Genomic DNA, 25,057 nt, shown 5'->3' with positions numbered 1-25,057 from the left:
CTCCATTGGGAGGGGACCTACAGAAGGGAAAAGCAGAGCTCCATATGGACATACAAGTGACACAAGCAGTATATTGATAGAATTACAGAACCCCTCTTCTCTCCTGCCCCCCCAGGAATGTAACCCTAATAAATGAGCACACCACAAGGTGATGGGCAAATCTAGTTACAGTTGTTGCTTTGGTTTTAGGCAGGAACAGTAACTTTGCTTTATGGAAGACACACATTACCTGTGTTTTGAGTCTTTTATGCAATAAAATTCCAGTCAAAATGAAAGTGGGCTAAACCAAAAGGTAAAGTAAACACACTAGCTTTTTCCTCTGTTACACCTCAGAATAAATAATGACTTGCCAGTCTCATGTTCTTGTTCCTGATAATCAGACTTGTGGCACTAAACTATTATTGTAGGTCATAACATATCAACTCAGCAAGGGAATGTGAGTCTGTGAAGTTGCTGATAATTTTATCTAACGTGCCCTTGTCCACAAACCTGTAGAGCATAACACTACAAAATAAAGGTCAGCAACGTCCTGATTTAAACACTGGTAATCTTCTTTGATTGGTTTCTAATCTGATTCCCATTTATCGGTGTTAGCCACTAAAACGATCTCTGTATTTTCAGATTTCTCCCTTTTCTCTCTTGCGCTCTTCAAACCCAGTGTTCAACAATTTATGGTTCATGATCCCAGAAACAGACAGAGATGGCAATAATTAAGTAGTATTCTGTATTTTCAATTATTGTTAATACACATTTGTAAGACTCCCCTATCCAGGTGCCAGATCATCTTAAAGATTGACTGTTTTCAAATGGATGTGGTTGGAATCTCCTAACCAGAAGCTTAAGAGATGCCAGTGTCAGTGGGTTGGTAGAATATATTTTGTCAAGCTACAGGTGGGCAGATAAAGAGTGTGAGGTTTGTGCACATACAATATGCTTCTAGCTCAGAGGGCCTGTAAAACTGTTTAAAAAAATTAAAAGCTATCAAATAACTTGAGATGAAGAGAGAAAGATAATATGAATAAATAGGTTTGGTAAGAAGCCACTCTCCCTTGTATTGGTTCAGATAACCTGAGCTGAACTTCTCACTATAATGGATCACAAGGCATAAAAGTGGTTGCTGTTGTCTATTTTGTTTGGTTACCTATTCATAGCATAGCTAAGGACATGATTCTGCTCCAGTTTCTATCAATGGGAGTGGTTAGGGCCTAAATTGCCAGCGTTAGCTATGTGTGCATTGAGCTGTGTATCAGGGACTCACTCTGGCTTTGGACCTGTCTGCTGCATCATTTTCTCTGTGTGGTGCCTCAGTTCTTCTCTCAGATTGTTGATCACTGACTTCCAGCACTTTTATGGTGCTGAGATGACTTAGCACTCCAGCTAAGTCACAAAAGTCACTGCTGGAGTTAATTAAAGTCCAGAAGGAAACACACACACACAAAAAAAATCCTCTGCCCTGGACTCTTGCTGGGCATAATCTTCCTCTCAGGATATGGACTCAGTAGTCTTTAGCCCTTCTCTTGGCCTCAGCTTCCAGCCTTTCTAGGCTCCAATCAATCTCTTCTTCCTCTGCTGACACGGGGTGACTGAAACTTCTCAAAAGGTGACAGAAGAGGAGACAGCCACGCTCACCCTCTGCTGTGGGTCTCCAGCCCTGGGACCCTAACAATTGGCCTGTCTGTCCCATTACCCAAACTATCCTTTCTTTTCTTCCAAGGGCCTCTTCCTATGGATTCAGCCTCGTCTTCTCCATGCACTAATAATATTACTTTACATTCAGTTAGATCCTCCCTTTCAACTGCATATGGGCAGTTCTTCCTTCAGAGCAAGTCAAAGTACCTTCCTCTAGACAGAGGCCAGATCCTCAGCTAGTATGAATCAGCATTTCTCCATTTAGTTCACCCATCACTTTTGTATGTTGATGCCAGCACATCAGAGGTGCTTCCCTGATTTACAGTAGCTGAAGTCCTAGCCCAAAGGCTTTTTTTTTATATCTCTTTCGCCGAGGGAGTTTTGTTTCTTTGAAAAAGGCATTCATTTTACCAAGTTGCTGAAATTTACAATATCCTTGGAAAGAAAACCTGAACCTCTGTTTTTGTGTGTGATGAAATTCCATATTTGCCTTAGCAGTTAGGGATGAAATTGATGTTCATCACTGGTAGGCTGGGTAAGCATAAGTTGCATTATTTGGTAAGGTCAACAGCAAGAGGAAATACTCCTTGAAGTGTACAATTCAAACATGAAATCATTGATTACCACAGGGCTGTAGTGAACCTTCTTCCCACCTGAATTATAATATGGACTGTCAGTTAAAGACAGATTTGTTGTTAAGTCTGAAATGCATGGCTGAATAAAGCATGAATATAAAGAGGGAACATTTTATCGTGTGTGTGTAAATGTAAGCCTCTGAATTCCTGTGTTGTTGTGCTCTCAGATCCCTAAAATGGTAGGGAGCTGGAAAGAATGCAGATGGATGAAGTAATTCACTTATGTGAAGAGATTCCAGGAATTAAATATTTATAGCTGGCTCAAATAACTAAGTGGGATAATATGCAATCCTCATGTAGTTTAAGGGTATTAAACATGAAGACATCTTGAACAATGATGATAATAGCAATATTCGTATAGCATCTTCAACCCAAGGAATTCAAATAAACTTTATAAATATTTATGTGTTAAGCCTCACAGCATCATCATGAAGAAAATAAAAAGTTACCCTCATTTTTACATCTGGGAAAGGCAGAGACATTTAGAAACATCTAGAGAGTTGTGAAAAGTCACCCACTCTTGTCTGTAGCAAAGATGGGAATGGAATTCAAGAGTTTTTGACTCAGTCCAGGGTTTAAAACAATGGAAAAAAACTGAGCAAAAAATGTAGTCAGAATATCAAACAATTTTCTAATTGTGGGATTTGTTAGACTGTGGAATAATCTCTAAAGGGAAATAGTATAAGTCCCATCACTTCAGTGTTTAAAACTGGACTGGACAAAGCTTCAGAGAATGTACTGTAGAAGGCAATGCTGCACTGACAGGGACATTGGCTGGATGATTATTAACAGTTCTTTTCTATCTCAAACTTCTGTGATTTTTATATTAAACTAGAACTATTTTATGGGATTAACACAATGTATGAAATAAAAAGAGAAACTTTGTACAAGATCATAAATGTATTTCTAAGCTTTTATGACATCAAACTGCTCAAGCTTCATTGCATTGATTTACTGTGGGGTCTCCACAGCCCTACAAGGTATAGTTTGTAATTCAAAGATGCTCATTGTAATGTACAACTATTGTTTTACTTTCTTGTTTTATGAGTGCACCGAACAATTAATTAATATGAAACCAAAATGAATCATAACTAGATTTATTTTGTGCTAGATTTGAGTTAACTCTTTTAGGCCCCAAATCCAGAGTGTTATGCAGGCAAAGATCCTATTGACATCAATAGGCATTTTCTCCACATGTGGACTGCAGGATTATGTCCTTAGTCTCCTCTGTTTATATGTTGTTGTCTGACAGAATCAAACAAAGAGAGTAGTTTGAGCTCGGTTAAGGGCTGGTGGTGTACTATGCATATCATTGTCACCATGATTGTAAGTCAAGGACCAGTTATTAAATGAACCAACACATTACAGTTAGGTGTAATCTACTAAAAACATAAAATATATTTTAAATTATTAGTAACAACATAATAGAATGGAATTTATCAATGAAACTATTGCCTCTTGGTTTAAAAATGTGACCACTACAATGTGGTTTGGGTTACAGTTTCAACCTATGCCACTTAATTGTTCAGTAAATAGTATCACTCTCAGGACATGCCATCAGCCTAATTCTGCTCTGAGCTTTTCCTACGCAAATACATTAACTTCACTGGGGTTGCATTTGTATAATTGGAGGTAAAATATTTGATCAATATATCCAATATACTAGAATAAATGGCTGATGACTCATAAAAGTGTCAAATGAGTATTTAAATACATTGTGCCTCAGTCATCCTTAACCATTTATGTTAATGTAATTTTGACTGACATTAATTTTTTTCCATTTATAACACTGCCGTTGTGTGACCAGCTCATTTTAAGATTTCAGTTTCAGATGTGAAATTAATCTTTATTTATTTGGGGAAGACTTGTCATAACATACTTATAGTTCTGCCACTCATGTGTTCCGATAATGTTAATCTCTAAACTGAGAAATTGTGTGACATATCTAAAACTAGCCATGGTGCAATTTCCTTTAGTTGAAAGCAAACACCCACAAATGGCCAATTCAGTCCATAGTTTAGGAGTATTCTACTATTCCTTGCTGACATTAAGTTCCATGTCACAGAATCTGTGAGTAACACTTTCTACCATCTCTTGTTGGCTAGAAGACTCCATTCCATCTTGGCGGATGATAACGTGATTTACTGAAGAGAATAAGGATAGTCTAGTGGATAGTGGACAGGCCAGGCACTCAGGAGATCTGGGTTTACTTCCCTATTTTGCCAGACTTTCTTCGTGACCTTGGTAAGTCACTCACTCTCTCTGTGCCTCAGTTACTTACTTCTAAAATGAGGATAATGGTACTTCCTTACTGCACAGGGGTGTTGTGAGGATAAATACATTAAATATTGTGAGATGCTCAGACACTACAATTATGGGGGCAGTGGAAGTACGAAAGATAGATAGAAAAATACTCTCATTATTGCCATGATGATGGCGATGATTTGTATTATCGCAGCACCTAGAGGCTTGACCTAATCTGTTTGTATAGCCTTACTCAACTGTAGTTTTTAAAATTAATTAACTGTAAGTTTTGGCTATACCTGAGACAGCTATGGGTATGAATAATAGAGAAATATGTTCATAATGAACACAACAGATTCTAGAAAAACATAGTACCGTCTCACATTTTACTTTACAGAGGTAAATCTGTTTTCTCTTTCTTGCAAAAAACAAAGTTCCATAAGATCAAAGTACACAACACAAAGTACAAAAGAACATACAAGATGCTATTAATTGAGGTGTATAACCTCCCTGTTCTTGTGTCCATTTATTTCCTTAAATAACTCTCTTCCCTTACTGGGAAATGAAAAAGGTGCTGTGGCCAAGCCTGGCAACACATCTTGTTCTGTAGCTAAATTGCTCCACATCAATCATTGAATCCTCCTCTGTGGAATTTAGTCCAGGGATAATTGAGCTTTTTCACTTGTTTTCATTGAGAATGGATTTCATTGTTCAATTAATGTATTAGAGAAAAACACGGTGTCTACTCTAAATTGAATAAAACCTCCACTGTTCATATCTTATCCACTGCTATGTAGCAACAGAGTTGTTGGAAATAAAATGGGCATCCATAAAGATATATTCCTGTGGATGCATTACTTAATACAGATCCAAACACTTTTAAAATGCAATTTGTTGTAGTCTAGGAAGACAGCAGAATTTGTTAAATGCCAATTGATCTTTTCAAAGTGATTCTTCCACTCTCAATCATTTTTGTTCAGATAAATGGCTAAAAACTATTTTACAAACAGGGTTAGGACTCATGCAAAATAAAAATAAATCATATAACTTTATACTCTGAAATGTTTTTGGAGTTTTCAAAATGCATTAAAGTGATTTTTTAGTGCAAGATTGACAGTTCTAGGCACTGAAAGCCTTTCTTTACTGCCGTAGCTGTGCAAGCTTCCTAATAACAACATTCCAACAATGCACCTCTATGTTCTCAAGGGACCAACTCTCTGTAAGACAGAATTAATCTCTTTGTGTGGTTTTCATTTTTCAGCCTCTTTGCTGAGACTGCCCACAAAGGGGATTTGAAGGATTTTTTTGGATTGTCTGAACTTCTCCTTATGAGACCAGACCGAAGTAAATAGTTCATTTCACACAGGCCACCAAAGCACAGTGAGATGATGGTTGCAGATCATTAATGACTTGAGCTAGATTTGAACTGGTAACCTAGATGTGCAACAACTTCAGGACAGGTTTATATCTACTTCAAATGATAACCAACCCAGAGGTCAGACTAGATGACTACAATGTGTGTGTGTCGGGGGGACATGGATCAGCCTTCATGTCACATTTCCCGTCAGTACCCAGCCCAAGTTCGGGAAACTAATGATCCAATCAGTGGACCAAATTCGCTGATGAGTCCTGGTCATGTGCCACCTGAGGGACGTTGCGCATACACGAGGAAGATCACAATGGTCCCTTCTGATCTTGGAATCTATGAAAAACAGAAACATTTAATAAAGGTACCAGCTAAAGATATCCCACAACAAATAGGAATTTGTTATCCTCCACAGATGTGGTGTTGAGTAAATGACCATTAACTAATGCCAGGTGATCCTCAAAGCTTTAGTTCTCAGTTAAGATATTTGTCCTTGCTTCTGAAATATGAGTATAAGCCAATGTTGGGCTAGGCACACTTGCTTTCCTGTGTTCCTTTTTATTTTTATCAGACCCTATGACAGTTTAAAATGCTGCTTTTGGTGTAACTTTCAAGTAACAGCATTTTACAATATTCACATAGTTTTCATGTAACTTTGTTCACCCAAAGTCTTGTTAAACATCTGTGGACATTGGATTATTTTTTAAACCAAAGTATTTATATGTTAAACAGAAACCACAGGAACATTTGGAGAAGAGAGGGACAGATAAACAAGATTTTTTTTAAAAACCATAAAACTGGCCTTGATGAAAGATGAAAAATGGAAATACAGGAAAACAGGTAGGAAATAAGAAAAGGGGGATACAAGCAAGCTTCTCATGTCAATGTTGTAATTATATCCAAGACACTATAAATCAAATTATACCCAAGTCATTATAAATGAAAAAAAGTTTTCCAGAATGCACTTATATGACAATGATTCTTGGGCATTGACTATTAGGAATAGTGTTTGCAATGTGAACCAAGCTTGTCTTGAACACATTTTTTTTGTCATCTAAGGATTAACTAGTGTCCAATGTGACGCGAGCTGTTTCTATTACTCCATTTCCTGGAAAAAAAATATATATATATATTACATAGCCAATACTACCACTTCTCCCTATCTCAGTATAGACCATGGAGGTCCTTGACAACTCTCACAATTTGTCCCTGCTTTTTTCTATCAAGAGCATATTTTTCCCACTGATGGTAATTCACATTAAGAGTTCTTAGTCTTGCTCAATATTATCCCTTCATCTTCTTCTTGTCAGCCACAAAGTCAGAAACCAATAGAATATCCATCCAAGAGATGCTCAGCTGGTCTGCTTTCTGTCATCGTAATTACATGCCCTGGTTACTGAAGTTACATTTACTTTATACTTGATTCTCCATAGATCTCCTGCACTTCCCTACTAGATCTTCTCCATATATCATTCTCCCTCACTGGCCCAAAAATTCATCTCATCACTTAATTTTTCATGGTATTTAGCTGTCATTCTTCCTTCTTATTAAGCGCCCAAGGTCTTACATCCATGTAAAATGGTGTTCCTTATAATGGTCTTGTATATCTGGAGCTAAGTCTGCCAAAAAACGAACAGAATGTTAGGAATCGTTAGGAAAGGGATAGATAAGACAGAAATGATCATATTACTTCTTTATAAATCCATGGTATGCCTACATCTTGAATACCGCATGCAGATCTGGTCATCCCATCTGGAGAGAAAGGTAATAGATATTCATAATCTGTAACTAGCTTAATTTCTTCCATCAGCATATTGTTATTGGTAATTAATGATCCTAGGTAGACAACGAGAAGGTCAGACAAGATGATACACAACCTAGGTATTTGAACTGTCTAATCTGTTGATAATCTAGGGTTATCAACTGCTAGGTAAACTTGTCCAAAGTACTTCTTGTTGGCTCACAAACAAATATTTGGTTTTATCTTCACTGATTTTAAGTCCCCATTTTTCTTGCTTCATCAAGTCTCCAGTCACCTCTTGTATCATATTTCACATTTGAATTCCTTCAGAACTCTTGGGTGAATACCAACTGGCCCTGGTGACTTATTACTGTTTCATTTATCAATTTGTTCCAAAGCCTCCTCTAATGACACCTCAATGTGGGACAGTTCCTCAGATTTGTCACCTAAAAAGTATGGCTTAGGTTTGGGAATCTCCCTCACATTCTCAGCCTTAGTTTCTCTGCAATAGCCTTATCTTCCATGAGTGCTCCTTTAGCATCTCTATCGTCCTGTGGCCCCACTAGTTGTTTATCAGGCTTCATGCTTTTGATGTACTTAAATTTTTTTTTGCTGTTAATTTTTGAGTCTTTGGCTAGCTGTTCTTCCAGTTCTTTTCTGGACTTCTTAATTATATTTTTACACTTTACTTGCCAGAGTTTATGCTCCTTTCTATTTTCCTCAATAGGATTTAACTTCCACTTTTAAAAGGATGCCTTTTTGCCTCTTACTGCTTATTTTACTTTGATGTTTAGCCATAGAGGCCCTTTTTTGGTCCTCTTACTACGTTTTTTAATTTGGAGTATACATTTAAATCGAGCCTCTATTATGAAGTTTTTAAAAAGTTTCCATGCAGCTTTCAGGGATTTCATTTTTGGCACTGTACCTTTTAATTTCTGTTTAACTAACTTCCTCATTTTTGTGTAGTTCCCCTTTCTATAAAACGATGTATGTATTCTGGTCATATACCCATCTGTTCTTGATGAGCCGATGAACTGAAAATATTAATTCCACAATTGACCTATTTTTCCAGAATCTGTTCTGATAATCTCCTACTGTCTCCTTTATGTAAGGAGTAAGCGTGAGAGAATTTTATAGGCTGTGATGGGCAGGAAGACACCTCAATACTTCTTACATTCCATTTTGTCACCCTTTTTCTGAATTGTACATATTACCACCTTCTTCCATTCCTCTGGAATTTTGCCATACCCCCAAACCAACAAAATTAGTTTATAGTCTTTGACTTAACTTATCCCTTATTGTTTTTAATAATTCAGTGTCGAAATCTAGTGCTTTGTTATTCCTGAGCGTTCTGACTATCTCTTGGATCTATTCAAAGTTTGGTTCTTGCACAAGTTATTCAGCTATCTAAAAAATGGCATGTGTTGTTTACCTTTATCAATCTCCTTATTAAGGATCTCTTTGAAGTACTCCCTCCATAATTTCTTTCCATAATTGCATTCTTTGTGACTAAAAGTTTCCATTTTTATCTTTCATTGGCCTTGCTTGAGGTTGATATCCTTTCCTCCATGGACTGATACCCTTTTAGAATATCCTCCCATTATTAGTACTTCTGTCCAGTGGCTATAGAGCACCATTTAAAGTGGAAGGGGACATAGATTTGCACCATACTGTACACTGCACCCCTTTCACTATCAGGTTGACTTTCTTCTTCTCTTCACAGGTGCCCCCACACATCCAAGATGAGGAGGGAGGGAGGAGAAAGGAAAGGGGAAAAGGTCACCAGCCCCACAACAGTCCAAAGTGAAGATGGGATGATGATGCCTAGGATAAAGGGTGAAGGGCTCTGTTGCAGGTTCCTGGGTGAGCCATAGGAGACTGGAATGAATGATTGAAGAAGGGAAAGGGGAGATTGGTGCAGCCTGGGGTTGGGGTCATTTGGACTGATCTGTAGGAAAGATGGACTTGGATGCTGCGGGCAGCAGAAGGGTCCTGTGGGGAGAAGTCCAAATGCCCTGAGCCATATGGTTGCCCATATGAGCTCTCCAACCTAATAGGGAGGCACCTGTAATGATCATCCTGTCTAGTGAGGAAGTAAGGAATGGCATGCCCATGTATACCTGATGGGATTCTTTGACCATAGCAAGATGATATTACTTTGGTGGGAACAGTTACTATGGCATTCATGGACTGTTGATTTGGTGAGTACACTATTTGAAGCCACGCTTGCAGGCAACAAAGATGTCATGCCATTTGCCAGACTCCAAAAGTGCATGAAGACATATGACCCAAGTGGGAAAGAGTCTGAGAAATGCTCTAGGGTTGCCTATGATTTGGTCGATGAGGTCATTTATCATCTGGAATCTTTCTGTTGGTATAAAAACTGTTGCTTTGATTTAATTTAGGGATGCTCCACTGAAGTCTAAAGTCTGCACTGAAGGGAGGACAGATGTTTCCAAATTTACACTGACTCATAAAGAAGAGAGAAATTGAAGCATTGCTGAAATCCACCTATATGCTTCTTGATGTGTCTTGAAAACAAGAATCCAGTTGTCAATATAGGGGAAGACAATGAAGCCACAATGACTTATATGGACTGTTACTACAAATAATACCTTGGTAAAGACCCCTTGGGGGAAGGGGAAGTAGCATGGCCAAACCAGAGCAGTCCGTATGAAAAGCATTTAGAGCCCAACAGGAATCTGAGAAAATGACTGTGAGCGGGGTGAATGTCTATGTGAAAGTATGTGTCCTTCATGTTGAGAGCTGCACATATCCTTTCCTAGGGATGGGATTATAGATGCCAGGGTGACCATGCAAAATTTAAGTTTGCTAGTACAATGGTTGTAATCATGGAGATCAAGAATGGACCTCCAGCTGCCCTCCTTTTTGGGTACTAGGAATTATGTTGAGTAAAAATCCTTCCCTTGATATTGAAGAAGTATCTACTCAATTGCTCCTCGCTGTAAGAGAAATTCTACTTATTGTTTGAGAATCTCCTTGTGAGAATAGCCTCTGAAAAGGAGTGGGGAAAGGGATTTTGGAGGAGCCAGAGAGATAAACTTGATCATAGCCAGAACAGATGATGTTTAGCACTCATTTGTCCATTGTTATTGCATTCCAGATGTGGAAAAAGAGTGATAAATGACTCCCAAAAGGTGTGTAGGAATTGGCAGATGGTAGTATTATTGGTTTTTGTAGAAAGGCACTGTGGTCTTCCTCAGAGCCTGGGCCCGAGGAAGGGTCGCGACGCCCCTGCTGGGCAGAACCAGGCCCTACAGGCCAAACTGCCCGGCAACAGAGGGGCAAATCCAAAGCAGGAAGGGGAAGTACAAAAGGCCAGCCTAGCAGCTCAGTAGGGAGGATGCTGCTGCCAGAGGCAGACGTGTCTTCCTGCAGGCTGCGGCCTAGGCCTAGGCCTGATTTCGACCAAGCAGCTGTTTGAAACAACTGCCCCACCAAGCGGAGCCTCCAAAACCTGCCTGGATTGCCAGACCCTAGTAACTGGATAGGGCCACTGGGACAGCTGTGATTGGATAGCCGAGCACTAGTGAGTTGATGGGGCCACTGGGCACTAGTAGCTGGAATGAGCCACCCGAGACTCCTGGGTGGGAAATACCCTCTGAGGCCAGCCCTGACCTGGAGGAGCTGCCCTCCGCTGAGGAGTTCTCGGACCTGCCGCTGCTCGACGGAGAGGGACTTGAGGGCCTGCTGCTTGCAGTGTACCCCAGTGACTCAGGGGGAAACTGAGGCACACAGGTACCAGGGGACCAGGGGGAGTAAGTGGCCCAGGGACAGCTGGCTAGCAAGCGACTGAGTCAGGGGCTAAACCCCATCAGCGTGTTGTGGCTGGAGCCCCACTGATTTAGTGGCAAACTGCTTTGCCACTACTAGGGCCCGGGGCTGGGATGCAGAGGAGATGGGTGGGTCTGCCTCCCTGTAGGAAGGCTGGGGGTTGCTGACTACTGAACCAGCCCTGCCCAGCTTGCGGGATAGGGACTGCCAAATACTTGCCTGCCCCGCCCTGCCTGAGGGCCGGGGGCAATAGACTGCTTGCCTGCCCCGCCCTGCCTGAGGGCTGGGGGCACCAGACCACTTGTCAGCCCGCCCCTCTGGGGGCAGGGGCTAAAGACTTGTGAAAGGGCACTGATTATTCCCCCTAAAGGGAGACGCTGTGGTCTTCCTTGGAGCCTGGGCCTGAGGAAGGGTTGCGATGCCCTGGACGGATGGTGCCAGTTGGTGAACGGGGTGATTTTGATGGACCAGTAAAAGAAGGGTTGCGATGCCCTGGACGGATGGTGCCAACGGCTTACAATTTTCAGTTGGTGAACGGGGTGATTTTGATGGACCAGTAAAAGGGCAGGGACCACTACCAATAGTGTAATATTGATTATCGTACTTGCTGCTAACAGCCTTTTTGCAGGCCTGTGCAGCTTAGCATGACTAAGCCAGGAGACCATGGGATAGAATCCTCTTGCTCAACCTTTGTCTGACCCTGCACACTCCCTGATGAAGTCCCTGTTGAAAGTGCAGGATCTGTGTTTTAGAAGAAAAACAAGAAGCTTATCTATATTTATCCTCTAGGATGTGTTTGTCAAGGCCTCAAAGCATGCAGACTCTGCAAAACACATCTGGGTAATTAGTAATCTGAGGAAACCTCTTGCCTAGCCTTTGAAATTGCTGGCCTAACAATTTTTTTTATTGATGTGTTATTGTCTACTAACAAGGATAAATAAAGGGGGAGAAGTCTGGGCTCATTAGATCTTTTAATGGACACATCTTAGGGTCTCCACCGACAGACAGAAGATTGGTAATTATTGAGGGCTGGGATGTTTACTAACCTATTGTGCAGGTGTGTAAGTGCTTAAGACTAATAAAGTATAGCTATAAGTGAGAGCACTCTTGTATTGTACTGTTTGTGCCAGCCATCTATCGGTTGGACGACTGTTTCTTCGTTGATTTATTTCATGATACCGCCTCACAAAGCGTAAAGTTACCAAGAACTTTGGGTTAAAAGAACCCCAGGTAACACTGGGATGATGCTGCTGCCAGAGAAGGTGCAGGGAAATGGGACCTCTAAACCCTTTGCATCTTATGGTTTGGCTCATAAGATCACTGGTGGTAGAATTGTTGAACTGTGGGCCTAGGTTTATATGATTGCATATAGAATTTCCTCTTTGGGGTGGGTGTATGTGTTTCCAGGGAGTGAAGGATGGTCCTGATGTCCTTTAGGGTGTGTAAAGACTCATCTGTCTTTTAATTAAACAGATGAATTTCACTGAATGTAGGTGATCTGGACCTCCCGGGGAAATCCCAAAGGTAATCCCTGTGCATTACAATGGCAGTAGCCATTGCCCTCAAAGATGTATCTGATGCATCTACCACTGATAGAAGAGTGGTCCTGGCATCCATCTTGCCCTTTTCTGTGAAAGCCTGAAATTTAGTTCTGTCCTGAAGTGGAAATTTTTCAGTGAACTCTGAAAATTTCGAATAGTTCAGGTAATCATATTTCACCATTAATGCTTGGTAGTTGGCTATCCTGAACTGAAGGCTAACAGAAAGAAGACCTTCCTTCCCACCACATCAAAACATCTGCCTTCTTTGTCAGCTGCAATAGATTGAGGGTGATGCTGTCTAGATCTCGCCATGGAAGCCTGAACAACCAAAGAGTTAGGAGCAGGATGGGAAAAAAGAAATTCCACATAGCTGGCTAGAACAAAATAATGTTTTCTACTCTCTTACTGGCAGGGGCACATGTGGCTGCGGTATGCCACACTTCTCTAGTTGAGCAGGAAGTGGTATTTGGCTGGAACTGGAAGATGACCAGAAGCTTATGTTGAAGATCTTGAATTAGGAATCTTAAAATCATAGGAGATTAGGGTTGGAAGGGACAGCAGGAGATTATTTAGTCCAACCCCCTGCTCAAAGCAGGACCAACCCCAACTACATCATCTCAGCCAGGGCTTTGTCAAGCCGGCTCTTAAAAACCTCTAAGGATGGAGACTTCACCACCTCACTAGGTAACCCACTCCAGTGCTTCACTACCCTCCTAGTGAAAAAGCTTTTTGTAATATCCAGCATAGACTTTCCCCACAGCAACTTGAAACCATTGATCCTAGTTCTATCATCTACTATCACTGAAAATAGCCTAGCTCTATCCTCTCTGGAACCCCCTTTCAGGTAGTTAAAGGCTGCTATCAAATCCCCACTCATTCTTCTCTTCTGCAGACTAAACAAGCCTAGTTCCATCAGCGTCTCCTCATAAGTCTTGTGCTCCAGCCCCAATCATTTTTGTTGCCCTCTTCTGGAATCCAATTTTTCTACATCCTTTATGTAGTTTTCTTTCTAAGGTGTTTTGAGATTTGATTAATTTCTTTAATTCAGCTACCAGATATGAATATGGCTCCAGACCACACTCTTTGTCCAATAATAATCTGAGTCTCACATTCTACCTCTGGCAGCATCCAGATTATGACACTCCTGAGTCAGCCCTGCTCTTATCAGAATATTGATTGATTTAAAAGCTTAATATTGCAGAAGTAAATGTGTGGTTACACAGGTGGTGTCAGAGAGAGGGCTTTGGATTCTTCAATCATGGGATGTTGTTCCAGGAAGAAGGATTACTAGGAAGAGACAGGATTCACCTAACGAAGAGAGGAAAAAGTATCTTCACAGACAGGCTGGCTAACCTAGTGAGGAGGGCTTTAAACTAGGTTCGATGGGGGATGGAGACCTGAGCACGAAGGTAAGTGGGGAAGTGGGACACCACAAGGAAGCAGAAGGAGCAACAGGGGAGGCCTCCTAATTCATACTGAGAAAGTAGGGCAATCGGCTAGTTATCTCAAGTGCCTATACACAAATGCAAGAAGCCTGGGAAACAAGCAGGAGGAATTGGAAATCCTGGCACAGTCAAGAAACTATGACATGATTGGAATAACTGAGACTTGGTGGAGTAACTCACGACTGGAGCACTGTCATGGATGGCTATAAACTGTTCAGGAAGGACAGGCAGGGGCGAAAGGGTGGAGGAGTTGCACTGTATGTAAGAGAGCACTATGATTGCTCTGAGCTCCAGTATGAAACTGGAGATAAGCCAGTTGAGAGTCTCTGGGTTAAGCTTAGAAGCAAGAACAATAAGGGTGATGTTGTGGTGGGTGTCTGTTATAGACCACCAGACAAGGAGGACGAGGTAGAAAGTTTCCAGTTCACAGGACCTGATTCTCATGGGGGACTTCAATCATCCTGACATCTGCTGGAAGAGCAAATACAGCAGAGCACAAACAATCCAGGAAATTTTTGGATAGTGTTGCAGACAACTTCCTGGTGCAAGTGCTGGAGCAAACAACTAGGGGTTGTGCTTCTCTTGACCTGCTGCTCACAAACAGGGAAGATTTGGTAGGGGAAGTAGATTGGTGGCAACCTAGGCAGCAGTGACCATGAGATGGTCGAGTTCAGGATCCTGACAAAAGGAAGAAAGCAGAACAGCAGGATATGGACCATGGACTTCAGAAAAGCAGACTTTGACTCCCTCAGGGAGCTGATGGGCAGGATCCCCTGAGAGGCTAATATGAGGGGGAAAGGAATCCAAGAGAGCTGGCTGTATTTTAAAGAAACCTTATTGAGGTCACAGGAACAAACCATCCCAATGTGCAGAAAGAATAGCAAATATGGTAGGCGTCCATCTTAGCTTAACAAAGAAGTCTTTGGTGAATTTAAACACAAAAAAGAAGCTTACAAGAAATGGAAGCTTGGTCAGATGACAAGGGAGGATTATAAAAATACTGCTCGAACATGCAGGGAATGAAATCAGGAAGACCAAAGCACAATTAGAGTTGCAGCTAGCAAGGGACGTGAAGGGGAACAAGAAGGGTTTCTACAGGTATGTTACCAACAAGAGGAAGATTGGGAAAGTGTGGTCCCCTTACAGAATGGGGGAGATTACCTAGTGACAGAGGATGTGGAGAATGCTGAGGTACTCAATGCCTTTTTTGCCTCTGTCTTCACAGACAAGGTCAGCTCCCAGACTACTGCACTGGGTGGCACAGAATGGGAAGGAGGTGAACATCCCACAGTGCTGAAGGAACAGGTTCAGAACTATTTAGAAAGATTGGACATACACAAGTCCATGGGGCCAGATGCAATGCACCTGAGGGTGCTGAGGAAGTTGGCTGATGTGATTTCAGAGCCATTGGCTATTATCTTTGAAAGCTCGTGGCAATTGGGGGAGGTCCCTGAGGACTGGAAAAAAGCAAACATAGTGCCCATCTTCAAGAAAGGGAGGAAAGAGGATCCAGGGAACTACAGACTGGTCAGCCTCACCTCAATCCCTGGAAAAACCATGCAGCAGGTCCTCAAGGAATCCATTTTAAGGCACTTGGAAGAGAGGAAGGTTATCAGGAACACTCAACACGGATTCATCAAGGAAAAGTCATGCCTGACCAACCTGACTGCTTTCTATGAAGAGGTGACTGGCTCTGTGGCTGTGGGGAAAGCGGTGGACGTGATATACCTTGACTTTAGCAAAGCTTTTGATACCATCTCTCACAGTATTCTTATCAACGAGTTAAAGAAGTATGGGTTGGATGAATGGACTATAAAATGGATAGAGAACTGGCTAGAGCATAGGGCTCAACGAGTAGTGATCAATGGTTCCATATCTAGTTGGCAGCCGGTCACAAGCGGAGTGCCCCAGGGGTCGGTTTTGTTCAACATCTCCATTAATGATCTGGAGGATAGGGTAGATTGCACCCTCAGCAAGTCTGCAGATGACACCAAGCTAGGGGGAGTGGTAGATACCCTGGAAGGTAGGGATAGGATACAGAAGGACCTAAACAAACTGGAGGATTGGGCCAAAAGAAATCTGATGAGGTTCAACAAGGACAAGTGCAGAGTCCTCCACTTAGGACGGATGAATCCCATGTACTGCTACAGACTGGGGACCGACAAGCTAGGCAGCAGTTCTTCAGAACTGGGGGTTACAGTGGATAAAAAGCTGGATATGAGTCAGCAGTGTGCCTTGGTTGCTAAGAAGGCTAATGGCATATTGGGCTGCATTAGTATGAGCGTTGCCAGCAGATCACGGGAAGTGATTATTCCCCTCTATTAGGCATTGGTGAGGCCGCATGTGGAGTATTGTGTCTAGTTTTGGGCCTCCCCACTACAAAAAGGATGTGGAGAAGTTGGAGAGAGTCCAGCAGAGGGCAACAAAAATGATTAGGGGGCTGGAGCACAGGATTTATGAGGAGAGGCTGAGGGAACTAGGCTTGTTTAGTCTGCAGAAGAGAAGAATGAGGGGGGATTTGATAGCAGCCTTTAACTACCCGAAAGGGGGTTCCAGGGAGGATGGAGCTAGGCTATTCTCAGTGGTGGAAGATGACAGAACAAGGAGCAATGGTGTCAAGTTGCAGAGGGGGAGGTCTAGGTTGGACATTAGTTAAAAGTTTTTCACTAGGAGGGTGGTGAAGCACTGGAATGGGTTACCTAGGGAGGTGGTGGAATCTCCATCTTTAGAGGTTTTTAAGATGCGGCTTGACAAAACCCTTGCTGGGATTATTTAGCTGAGGTTAGTCCTGCTTTGAGCAGGGGGTTGGACTAGATGACCTCCTGAGGTCCCTTCGAATTCTATGATTCTATATGTTCTATGTTACATTTTCTTTCTTATTTTATTTTCCCCCTGAATTTATTTTTCTCTCGTCTCCAAGTCTTTATTTTCTCTTCCAGTTTTTCTCTTCCACTCTCAAGATCCCTTTCTACTCCCCTCTGTTATGTTACATATTAAAGACACTTTAATACTGATACTGATACTACTCTGTAGCACCCTATGAAATAGGGCTGAGTGATCATGACAGTGCCATCTCATAATGCAAAATACCATGCAACTGATTTTTTCTCCTGATGGCACTTTAAGCACATTTGCAGTTGATTTTACAGTATGCCAATGCATTCATATTTAGTTTGGGATTATTTATTATAAGCAAAATGAATACCTACCTATATTCATTTAAAAATCTAATCTGTGAAGATTGTATTTGGATTTAATTTAGTACAGCCTGCCATGGCACAACAGGATATGTAGCGCCAAATTCAGAGCTCTTGTAAGCAGGTATATCTCTGTTGAACTATATTATGTTGAACCTGCTTACATTAGATCTGAGTTTAGCCTGAAAGCTGAAATGTGAACATGAAAATGCATAAAATCAAAGCACTGGTGACTTATTAATTTAACCTGATGGCAACTGTTCATTCAAATCTTCTAGATAACCCCTACACATTGCCAACATCTAATCTAATTAGATGTGTGAAGAATTAGTATAGATCTGCTCTCACTTACTCAAATGTAATAAATGAAAATAGATCTATGTCAATTTGCTATATTAGTTTTTAAGCTGGCTTCAGAATGCTGAACTCCAAAGGAAAAAAATCCAGTGAACCTCTATGGAATATCCAATATCTCATTTTCTATATCAGGTCATAACTGGGATCTTTATTAATGTTGTTGCACATTTTTAAATTGAGCCCCCTGCTATGTACTGTATGCACATATAAATCTAGAAAGCACTGAAAAGAAGAAAAATGGATGCATATACTTTGCAGACACTGCAGTCATTTGGTCTTATCTGATTACCCCATGCAATTAATTAAAATTTAATGCCTGCTCACATTCATCATTTATCAGACACTCATTTGAATAACAAAAGAGAAAAATACAAGACTGCACCATGAAACAGAATTGGCATTCTCTCTGAAAAATACAAATGCTCATTAGGGCCATATTAGGTCATGGCTGCATGAAGGGTATTTAAAAATGCAGAAGAATATGAGCGAATAACAAATGATTTTCAGAAGCTGATGTTAGGAACTGAGAAGTTATTTTAAACAAAAGGAGTCACAGGTTCCTTAGCCTCAATTATACAACTGAAGCATAGGCCAAATTTAACTTTAGCCTCTGAAGATGAGGTCTTTTAATGAATGATCACTTTCCACATAGTCAGAAGAGAGAGAGAGAGAGAGAGACCCACAAAATGGTATGTACTGTATATGTCTCTCTACATGTCTAAGCAGTGCCTCCCCCATCTGCTCTAGTGTTTTTAGCAGTGTAATGTTGTGCTATCTTCCCACTACCAGATTCTTTTCCTGCTAAAGGGAGAGGCTCCGGCAATAGGGAAAGGCTCTGGCAGAGAGGATGCAGTGAGGAAAGGCTCTGGCAGCTTTCTGCTGCCCAGCCTTTTCCCACTGCTTCTCCCTCTGCCAGAGCCTTTCAGTGACATGTGTAGCTACACAACTCAGTGTGGATGTTGTCTGCTTTTTGCTGCAAATTGTAGCTGTACAGACTCTACATGCCACAGGTAATGTAGACAAGGCCAGAGTGGCAAATTTCCAAAACTCAAATGATGAAATATGCTATTTAGATTAGAAAGGAAGGCACATGCAACACCTTTGGAAGCCTTTGCAGGTCAGCCTCATATATTGATAAGAAGGAAAACAAACCTAGATTAAAATCAAATGATTGTATGTCAGGAGGTCGGGTCAGGCCCTTAAATGTGGACTATTGGCATGTTCATAGGCAGGGAGAAGGTAAGGACTCTGTCACGCTCAGAACCATTGGCTTGCCCTGTTCCATTAATCCATTACTCCAAAGAATTTGGTGTCCCCTGGAGAACAAGTTTCTTGCCCACAAAGAGAAACATTCCTCCATTCCTGTTCAGAGTGGAAATACTGTGGAGAAGCAGGAGGAATCATTCCAGCCACAAATGTTGTGCTGTTTGAATTGAGGCAGAGCATAAACAACATGGGGTAGGAGGCTCTAACAGACATGATCGGGCTTTGAATGCAAATGTTTCTCACTTGATAGACTCCTGAACAGCCCCAGTCTGAGCAGGATCCAGGCTGAGCAGGGAGATTAGAATCCCCCCCCCCCACACACACACACCTCAAATGCTAACATAACTGCTGATGCTTTATTAATAACAGACAAAACAAACTGAAATCTGTTATATCTGTATTCTGCAACTTCCTGGTGCAAGTGCTAGAAGAACCAAGTAGGGGCCGTGCTCCTCTTGACCTGCTTGACCAACTTGGGTTGGACTAGATGACCTCCTGAGGTCCCTTTCAATGCTAATCTTCTATGATTCTATATGCAATCTCTGTTTTTTTCAATTTATTTACAAGTAACTGTGCAACTTTGTGAAATGAAGTGTTGCTTTAGAGAGGGAAGAAATGTTGAGTAATACACATGTGTTAGTGAATAGGCTGATACAGTGAAGTGTCATAAAGCCCTCTCTAAACAGGCATAGAACATGTCCAGTGTTGAGTTTTTTAGGAGCAAGTGCTTAGACACACATACAAATGTTAAGTCTAATTAGCATACTAGGCCACTTTCATTTTCCACATATATTGAGTACAACTCCACCAACACAGATACATTTCCACCAAATGTGTCTTTTAAGATGACACTGGAGTCAAATATAAGAGGAAGCCAAACTTCTTTAATGTAGAGCTTGATATTCTATGGAACAATGAACTGAAGGGGAAGCAAACATTTTCTGAGATAAAGATCACTATATACAAAGGGGAAAATACAAGGATCACCATTATGCATCAAAAAATATTCTGGCAGTTACAACTGATTTGTGGTTGACTTTAAAAATGCTCCTGAGACATGAAGATATTGACTTCAGTGGAGCTGCTCCACGCTCAGCACTTTTGAAAATCAGGATACTTTAGTAGTAGTAGTAGACTTTGGTAGACTGTCTCTCTGGGTGTTCAACAACCATGACACCAGACCACACACTAGACTTTTAGTTTACAAAGAGGTGGTAATCCCAACTCTCCTCTACAGGTATGAGACTTGGGTGACTTACAGAAAACACTTGAAAAACCTGGAATGCCAACATAAGCACTTTCTCCAGAAGATCCTCAGCATAAAGTAGGAGGATCGCTGCACTAATATCAGTGTTCTCACAGAGGGCCGACATCTTCATTGTGGAGGCCTTGATTACCCAACACCAGTTGAGGTGGAGAGGTCACTGTGTGCGCATGCCTGATGCCTACCAAAACAATTGCTATACGCCCAGCTCATCAAAAGAGAAAGGCAACAAGGAGGCCAGAGGAAATGCTTCAAAGACACCCTCAAGACAAACATCAAGAGAGGTGACATTGATACCACACTTTGGGAGACAGCAGCCCAGGACAGGGCCAACTGGTGAAGACTTGTCAGAGAAAGAATGACCACCTTTGAGGAAAATCGCCTCGTCTTGGCCACAGAAAAACGCCAGAAAAGAAAGGACAGACAACTGTCATGCAGCAATCGTGATCCAACCCTACCTTCCAATGCCACCTGCAACATCTGTCAATGAATCTGTGGCTCAAGGATTGGAGTCCTTAGTCACCAAAGGAACCATATGAAATAAACACCTGTGAAAGAGATCATCCTCATCTATCGAGGGATTGCTGACGAGTAGAGTAGTAGTCCATCGCTGACGATGATGATGATGTCACAATTCTCATCTATAACTGGGCATATGACTCTGAAGTCCAAACCCTGTTGCACAGAATTGGTTGCACTGAGGACATGGGAAGTCCGTATCCATGATGTTTGACAATGCAGCTTTCACTTGCAGCCTGGAGATGATTTCATTGATCCTGGTCGAACCTGTCGCATGCTAATCTTGTCAGAGACTGCCAGTGAGTCCTGTCCTGAGCCATTTGCTCAAGTTCTTTGAGATTGATGCCAGCACACTGGAGACTGCTCCTCAAGTTATCTTTGAAGCACTTATACTGATGACCCTTCTTTCTTTTGCCCTGCCTCAGCTCCCCATACAGGTTCTGTTTTGGGAGGCGGCGGTCTTCCATTCTGATGTGTCCAGTTCACCTAAATTGTGCTGTCAGTATAGTTTCCTTGATGCTCGTTCCTTTTGCTCTCTCAAGGACCTTAATATCGGTCACTTTTTCCTGCCAGCAAATGCTCATTATTGAGTGGAAGGAGCACATGTGAAATTGCTCAAGCTGTTTAATGTGCCATCTATAAAAAGTTCATGTCTCAGAACCATACAAGAGAGATATTAGGACCACGGCAGTGTAGATTTCAATTTGATGGAGAGACAAATGTTGTGTTGGTCAGGGACTTTTGTTTGGAGTCAGACAAGGGCCTGGCTAGCTTTACTGATTTTGGAGGCAATTTCCTTATCAAGGGAACTGTCACTAGAGATGGTACTTCCCAAATACTCAAACTAATCCATATTTTCAGCTGTGTGCCTTGAATGGAGATGGCTAGCTCTGGGGCATTGGAATGAGGTGCTGGTTGGAACAAGACCTCTGTTTTACCAACAGTGATGTAAGGACAACAAGCTGGGATGCTTCAGAAAATCTAGCAGCAATGACCTGCAGGTTGTTATGTCTATGGGCCATAAAGGTGCAGTCAGCTGCAAAATTCATTTTGATGAGAAGTCTCTCTGGCATCTTGATATTAGCGTTAAATCTTCAAAGATTAAAAAGAGACATCTAGTTGGTAGCGAATGTATATCACATGATCCAAGTCCGTTGTAGCATGAATGAGGATACAGACAAAGAACAAGTAAACTCAGGACATTTATTTATGTACTAAAACGTGGAAGTTGGAAACCTTCTTTTAAGTACTCAGTTTTCAAAAATCTTTGCCAGTTATCTTCTGTGGTGTATACTGTAAGTGATTTACAGCAGGACTCTGCAATGTTTGTGACCTATAAAGGCACTTTCATTCTGTTTAATTTCCTTCGTCTCTTTCCTAGCTAATATACCCTCCTTATAATAGCCAAGGCCATCGCCAGCTAGGGTGACCAGATAACAAATGGGAAAAATCGGGACAGGGGATGGGGGATAATAGGCACCTATATAAGAAAAAAGCCATTCCTTTATTGGGACCATCCCTATAAAATCAGGACATCTGGTCACCCTATCACCAATTCAAAGGCCTGAACACCTGTTTCAATTATTTCATAAAGTGTCTTTTGGTAAAGATATAAGTCCTCGTGTCTGTCTCCCCATTTCTGTATTAGAACTCCTACATCACAGAGCTGAGGTTCAGTATACAATTCAAGAATCAATGTAGGTTTAAAATAGATGAACACAAAATAATGTATTATTCTCCAATTAGACTTAATGGATACACTGAGTTTTAACAATTAAAGAGACAGTGTCCTCCAGTCAATAAGTTAAAAATAGCCATCTCTCACCTAAGAACAACTCCCACTCCCCAGTGACTCATAAGTGTTTGTGTTTAATGTAATTTGTGTATCAGTAAAAATGAAGTACAGCTAAAATGCAGCACCTGATTTCAGAGATGTGTGAACCACTTCTTCCAAAAATTAAAAATTGACCAGAGCTTCAATCTTTCCCAAACTAAAATTAACATTTTTTAATGTTCATATTAGAGATGGGTTTAAACCAAACAATTTGGTTACAGATCTGGGTTTGGCTTTTGAACACCCCAACAGTTTAGTGGAGCTTGGATCTGTAGGTTTGGTTCAGGACAAATTAATGCTAGGTTTTGTAAGCCCCCTCGTATGTAACTGTGTATGTTGGGTAGCGGTGGTGCTTGATCAGACTAGAAGGAGAAAGACAACTCTGAGTTCCTGTGAGGAGGGGGAGGTGGGGGCTCTGGGACCAGTCTGCCTCCCCTTTTCTGAGAATACATTTGCATATCATACTTGGGCAAAGGAGGGATTGAGGAGAGGAGGAACGGAGATTCTTCACCTCTTCCTGCTTCCATTGGATAGGCTGGGGGAGGAAGGAGAGAGAGCTGATTTGTCTCTCATGACCTTCACCTTCCTGTATGTGAAGTCCTTGGAGCATACAGCAGCCTTCCTGCCAGAGTTGCTGCCTCACCATCCCAGGCCCTAAAATGGAAGTATAGTTGGAACTGCATTTTCAAGATGCTGTGGGTCTGACTGCCAGTTTTGGGAATCAGAAAGGAATTCTTCACGTGCACTATTTACAAAAAAAGAGTCCATTATCCCTCTCCTCATCCTTGCAGCATCCTGGAGGTTTGATTTTAGATTACTAAGGAGGAAGGAAAGGAATTTAAAAGTTTGTGCATTCATAAGTGGTGTTTGCAACTTGTGTCCAGCATCCAGTGTAGAGGAGAGGCTGAAAGTGGCCAGATACTATAGGAAAACATGAGACCTGGGAGACAATTAATTGGCTCTCTCAGGCTGGAGGAAGAAGAGATGTGATGGGGGACACTCACCCCTCGTGAGTGCCTCCTGTCACAACCAGCCCCTGAAAGAAGGGGACAACGGAGGAATTGAAAAGAGTTCTAGCCCAGCAGCAGCACAGCTCCACTAAATTCAACAGATACTAGATGAAGGGCAACAAGGAGCCTGGCAGCCATGACAATGTCTAAATAGAACTGGCCATCACAGACACCAAAGGGAAAGAGGTCAGATTGGCCCACTGACAGGATGCTGGTGCTGTGGGCAAGAGGTACATGCAAATTGAGTTTGTCCCTATGGTAATAGAAACAAAAGGGATTACTGGCAGGTGCACTGAATTTCATACACACATTTCTGGGCAGGAGTGGGTCTGTGAAGTAGACCCAGGTGTTGCTTCAGCAGCTCAGTAAGACTCACAGAGAGTGGTGGGAGGTGCAGTTCGAATTGCAACAGTGGCTAGCCAGTCTAGAGGAGCAGCAGCAGCAAGATCTGTCATGGATCCTGTGGAAAAGAAGCAATAACAGCTACAAGTACTGGCTAGACGGGAGGGATCCAGCGGCTTGAGGCCTGAGACCCAGCCAAGGAGATATTATGGTTGTGGAGAGATGGGACATTTAAGAAGGGCTTGCCTTTGAGTGAACTGAGGGGAAATGATTGAGTTCCTGGGGTGAACTGTAGGAAAAGCCACTGAATCTCCTCCAGGTCCTAAGAAGCATGTGACCCAGCTGATGACTTGCTATGCCTGTGAACAATTTGGAAATATTAGAAGAATGTGCCCCTATGTGAACCATAATGGCAAGAGAGACTGGGCAATAGGACATGAGAGGTACTGTGCGTGCCCCAAGGGATACTTTGCCCATTGTCAAAGCAAGGACAGCAGTGGTATATTTAGCCTGTTGCCCTGTGATGGGGAGCCTGCCCCTCACTGGCCTGGAAAGGATTAAGAGGGCCCTTGGGGAGGCTGCATGAAGAGTAGCCAATAAGAAGGGGCTGCGTGGCAGCCAATCAGGGCCCAGGAGGCCAGTATAAAAGGGAGCTGCAGCGCCAAGCAAGTGGTGTGCCTCTCATGAGCTAGAAGAGGGAGGACTGGCAGTACCCTGGACAGAGCAGTGGCTGGATGCTGGGACTCAGCAGAGACAAAGGCCCTGAAGCAAGGGCAGAGAAAGTTCTGGGGCTGTGGGGCAGTGGGGCAGTGGCCCAGGAAAACCCGCTGAGGAGCTGGGGTAGATGCAGAGACAGACTGCCACACACAGGG

This window comes from Emydura macquarii, unplaced genomic scaffold, assembly GCF_026122565.2.
Source record: "Emydura macquarii macquarii isolate MOO-44397 ecotype Brisbane River unplaced genomic scaffold, CSIRO-AGI_Emac_v2 contig_1477, whole genome shotgun sequence".
Classification (NCBI taxonomy): Eukaryota; Metazoa; Chordata; order Testudines; family Chelidae; genus Emydura; species Emydura macquarii.
Note: the sequence above shows the minus strand (reverse complement) of the source record.